Source organism: Triticum aestivum, chromosome 6D, assembly GCF_018294505.1.
Source record: "Triticum aestivum cultivar Chinese Spring chromosome 6D, IWGSC CS RefSeq v2.1, whole genome shotgun sequence".
NCBI lineage: Eukaryota > Viridiplantae > Streptophyta > Magnoliopsida > Poales > Poaceae > Triticum > Triticum aestivum.
The window spans coordinates 93885887-93891886 of NC_057811.1; positions in this window are offsets into that span (position 1 = coordinate 93885887).

Here is a 6000-nt window from a genome sequence, read left to right on the forward strand (position 1 = left end):
TTATCCTGTAGAAGAAATCAGGATCTGTTTTTGCTTTCTCGTCGAAGTAAGCTATCGTGTCTTCTATGTCAGCCAACCTGCTCTCTCTACGGTACTTTGCCTTTAGGTTTGTGACGTCTGCTGGTATGTAGGGCATGCTACTCAGAGTCCCATTTTTGCTATGGATCATGGACAGTATCTGGACCATTCTTGATGGACCGACGTTACAATCATGTAGCAGCTTTATGAATTTATTCTCGAGGGGGCTGAATCCTCTGTGGGCGCTCAGAAATTTTACCAGGCCAAACTTCTTTATGAGTTCGTGGTTGTGCTCGTCAAAATATTCAGTGACCACCCATCATGCTCCATCTACGTTTAGCTTACACCAGACAGGGCATTCCGTCTTGACAATGATACATCTCTTTCGTTCTGGCACGACAGGCGCAACACCTTTACCCTTCTTGTTCCTTCGTGCCTTGTAGCACTTCATCTCACCTCTGCTGTACACGTTAGTTTTTTAATTTTCCTATGGTATTTGGTGTTGACCGCAAACCCATGGAACATTGCATATCTCTGGTAGAATTCCTTGGCATCTTCGAACGAATCAAATCTCTGCCCAACATATGGTGGCTGAGGTACCATGATTTCTGATTGCCCACCTTCTTCATCCCCTTGTGCTTCGTCATCAGCTTCATCATTCACTTCAGTATCGACGGTTGTTTCATCTGCTTGAGTGTTGCTTGTGCTGGTGTGCAAAGGTGTGCTTGTCAGCATTGCTGGAACTATTGCCATTTCCGACACTGACTCTGCATTGTTTGTGGCAGGATTGTTGACTGGCTGGTGGAACGCTTCTTCCGTGTGCTCAGAGGTTCCCGCAGTAGATGTCCCCATGCCACTGTTGATTGTAGTTGAAGGTCCTGCAATAAAAAACAGGTACGTCTGTAAGCATTGCTTGAATGGCATGTTTATCATAACGGAATACAACAACTGCATGTGATTTGGCATGACATCATTCATACAGCAAGCCGTGGCATCTGCATATGGCCATACTTGGCAACTGTAGTTTTTCAGCCATGGCAGCTACAGTCCAATAAACATGGCAACTATTGTTGCCAAGACATGGCAACTAGCATCTTTTAGCATCAAAACTTGGATTCTAGGTGCGAGCTCACTAGGCAAATGGAATCAATCATGAATGTTGCACACAGTCATACAACAATTGACAAATCCTGAAGACAATAGATGACTTTTTGCACGCGTCCAATTGGTAGCATTTTTGTTTGTTTTTTCCACCACCACCGTGAATAATCCACTTCCCCCCATGCTTTTTCCACAAAAGCAAATGCACTATTGTTTTTCTGGTTCACTTTTTTTACCTTGTTGTGCCGCATGTGCTGATCGTATCTGGTTTGTCATTCCAATTTGATGTGCTCTATCTGCAATAGCGTTGGCCTGCAACTGTGAAGCTTGCCATGAGATGTTTGCCAATGTGGTTCCACCATAACAACCTGTGATCATTTTAGCAGTTGGTCAATGCATGGCAACTGTAGTTTGTACAACATGGCACATGTAGTGGTCCAACCATGCCACACATAATTGTTCACCCTTGTCATCCACAGTTGTTTAGACATTGCAATCACATTTTATTACACATGGCAACTGCAGCTGTCCAGGCATGGCAACTACAGCTGTCAAGTCACCATGAAAACCCCAATGTCACCTATGTTCCTTCTCCTAATTCACTGTCCACAACTTCACTTCATAGACTCACCTGTGTACGACGTTGATGGCAGGTACATGGTTGCCGCCTGATGCCACGTGCTGCATGAAGGTCCTGCATTTTTTCATATAACTCGTAAGTCTTTGCCATCCTTGCAAGTTTAATTTCATGGCCACATCAGTATGTTTCTTTTTCGTATGCGTTACCTTGATTTTCCACATTGGCTACTTGAAGTTGGTCGCCCGTACATCTGTCAGCGTTAGCGCCCTGTGCCTGAACTTGCCATGGTTGTTGGGGATCGTAGCAGAAATTTAAAATTTTCTACGCATCACCAAGATCAATCTATGGAGTCATATAGCAACGAGAGGGAAGGAGTGCATCTACATACCCTTGTAGATCGCGAGCGGAAGCGTTCAAGAGAACGGGGTTGATGGAGTCGTACTCGTCGTGATCCAAATCACCGATGATCCTAGCGCCGAACGGACGGCACCTCCGCGTTCAACACACGTACGGAGCTGGGACATCTCCTCCTTCTTGATCCAGCAAGGGGGGAGGAGAGGTTGATGGAGATCCAGCAGCACGACGGCGTGGTGGTGGAAGTAGCGGGATTCCGACAGGGCTTCGCCAAGCGTTGCGGGAGGAGGGAGATGTGTCACGGGAGGGAGAGGGAGGCGCCAGGGCTTGGGTGCTGCTGCCCTCCCTCGCCCCTCTTTATATAGGGGTCCAGGGGGGCGCCGGCCCCCTGAGATCCCATCTCAAGGGGGGGCGGCGGCCAAGGGGGGGACTTGCCCCCCAAGTCAAGTGGGGCGCCCCCCCACCCCTAGGGTTTCCAACCCTAGGCGCAGGGAAGGCCCAGGGGGGCGCACCAGCCCACCAGGGGATGGTTCCCTTCCCCACTTCAGCCCATTGTGCCCTCCGGGATAGGTGGCCCCACCCGATGGACCCCCGGGACCCTTCCGGTGGTCCCAGTACAATACCGGTGACCCCCGAAACCTTCCCGGTGGCCGAAACTAGACTTCCTATATATAATTCTTCACCTCCGGACCATTCCGAAACTCCTCGTGACGTCCGGGATCTCATCCGGGATTCCGAACAACTTTCGGGTTACCGCATACTAGTATCTCTACAACCCTAGCGTCACCGAACCTTAAGTGTGTAGACCCTACGGGTTCGGGAGACATGCAGACATGACAGAGACGACTCTCCGGTCAATAACCAACAGCGGGATCTGGCTACCCATGTTGGCTCCCACATGTTCCACGATGATCTCATCGGATGAACCACGATGTCGAGGATTCAATCAATCCCGTATACAATTCCCTTTGTCAATTGGTACGTTACTTGCCCGAGATTCGATCGTCGGTATCCCAATACCTTGTTCAATCTCGTTACCGGCAAGTCACTTTACTCGTACCGTAATGCATGATCCCGTGACCAAACACTTGGTCACATTGAGCTCATTATGATGATGCATTACCGAGTGGGCCTAGAGATACCTCTCCGTCATACGGAGTGGCAAATCCCTGTCTCGATTCGTGCCAACCCAACAGACAGTTTCGGAGATACCCGTAGTGCACCTTTATAGCCACCCAGTTACGTTGTGACGTTTGGCACACCCAAAGCACTCCTATGGTATCCGGGAGTTGCACAATCTCATGGTCTAAGGAAATGATACTTCACATTTGGAAAAGCTCTAGCAAACGAACTACACGATCTTGTGCTATGCTTAGGATTGGGTCTTGTCCATCACATCATTCTCCTAATGATGTGATCCCATTATCAATGACATCTAATGTCCATAGTCAGGAAACCATGACTATCTGTTGATCAACGAGCTAGTCAACTAGAGGCTCACTAGGGACATGTTGTGCTCTATGTATTCACACATGTATTACGATTTCCGGATAACACAATTATAGCATGAACAATAGACAATTATCATGAACAAGGAAATATAATAATAACCATTTTATTATTGCCTCTAGGGCATATTTCCAACAGTCTCCCACTTGCACTAGAGTCAATAATCTAGTTACATTGTGATGAATCGAACACCCATAGAGTTCTGGTGTTGATCATGTTTTGCTCTAGGGAGAGGTTTAGTCAATGGATCTGCTACATTCAGGTCCGTATGTACTTTAAAAATATCTATGTCTCCATTTTGAACACTTTCACGAATGGAGTTGAAGCGACGCTTGATATGCCTGGTCTTCCTGTGAAACCTGGGCTCCTTGGCAAGGGCAATAGATCCAGTGTTGTCACAGAAGAGAGTCATCAGGCCCGACGCATTGGGAATAACTCCTAGGTCGGTAATGAACTCCTTCACCCAGATTGCTTCTTGTGCTGCCTCTGAGGCCGCCATGTATTCCGCTTCACATGTAGATCCCGCCACAACACTTTGCTTGCAACTGCACCAGCTTACTGCCCCACCATTCAAAATATACACGTATCCGGTTTGTGACTTAGAGTCATCCAGATCTGTGTCGAAGCTAGCATCGACGTAACCCTTTACGACGAGCTCTTCGTCACCTCCATAAACGAGAAACATATCCTTAGTCCTCTTCAGGTACTTCAGGATATTCTTGACCGTTGTCCAGTGTTCCATGCCGGGATTACTTCGGTACCTTCCTACCAAACTTACGACAAGGTTTACATCAGGTCTGGTACACAGCATGGCATACATAATAGACCCTATGGCCGAGGCATAGGGGATGACACTCATCTTTTCTCTATCTTCTGCCGTGGTCGGGCATTGAGCCGTGCTCAATTGCACACCTTGCAATACAGGCAAGAACCCCATCTTGGACTGATCCATATTGAACTTCTTCAATATCTTGTCAAGGTACGCACTTTGTGAAAGACCAATGAGGCGTCTTGATCTATCTCTATAGATCTTGATGCCTAATATATAAGCAGCTTCTCCAAGGTCCTTCATTGAAAAACACTTGTTCAAGTAGGCCTTTATGCTTCCCAAGAATTCTATATCATTTCCCATCAACAGTATGTCATCCTCATATAATATGAGAAATGCTACAGAGCTCCCACTCACTTTCTTGTAAACACAGGCTTCTCCATAAGTCTGTGTAAACCCAAACGCTTTGATCATCTCATCAAATCGAATGTTCCAACTCCGAGATGCTTGCACCAGCCCATAGATGGAGCGCTGGAGCTTGCATACCTTGTTAGCATTCTTAGGATCGACAAAACCTTCCGGCTGCATCATATACAATTCTTCCTTAAGAAAGCCGTTAAGGAATGCCGTTTTGACGTCCATTTGCCATATCTCATAATCATAGAATGCGGCAATTGCTAACATGATTCGGACGGACTTCAGCTTCGCTACGGGTGAGAAAGTCTCATTGTAGTCAACCCCTTGAACTTGTCGATAACCCTTAGCGACAAGTCGAGCCTTATAGATGGTCACATTACCATCCGCGTCTGTCTTCTTCTTAAAGATCCATTTATTTTCTATGGCTCGCCGATCATCGGGCAAGTCAGTCAAAGTCCATACTTCGTTTTCATACATGGATCCTATCTCGGATTGCATGGCTTCAAGCCATTTGTTGGAATCCGGGCCCGCCATCGCTTCTTCATAGTTCGAAGGTTCACCGTTGTCTAACAACATGATTTCCATGACAGGGTTGCCGTACCACTCTGGTGCGGAACGTGTCCTTGTGGACCTACGAAGTTCAGCAGTAACTTGATCTGAAGCTTCATGATCATCATCATTAACTTCCTCCCCAGTCGGTGTAGGCACCACAGGAACATCTTCCCGCGCTGCGCTACTTTCCGGTTTGGAAGGGGTGACTATCACCTCATCAAGTTCCACTTTCCTCCCACTCACTTCTTTCGAGAGAAACTCTTTCTCCAGAAAGGACCCGTTCTTGGCAACAAAGATCTTGCCTTTAGATCTGAGGTAGAAGGTATACCCAATGGTTTCCTTAGGGTATCCTATGAAGACACATTTTTCCGACTTGGGTTCGAGCTTTTCAGGTTGAAGTTTCTTGACATAAGCATCGCATCCCCAAACTTTTAGAAACGACAGCTTAGGTTTCTTCCCAAACCATAATTCATACGGTGTCGTCTCAACGGATTTCGACGGAGCCCTATTTAAAGTGAATGCGGCAGTCTCTAAAGCATAGCCCCAAAATGAGAGCGGTAGATCGGTAAGAGACATCATAGATCGCACCATATCCAATAGAGTGCGATTACGACGTTCGGACACACCATTTCGCTGAGGTGTTCCAGGCGGCGTGAGTTGTGAAACTATTCCACATTTCCTTAAGTGTGTGCCAAATTCG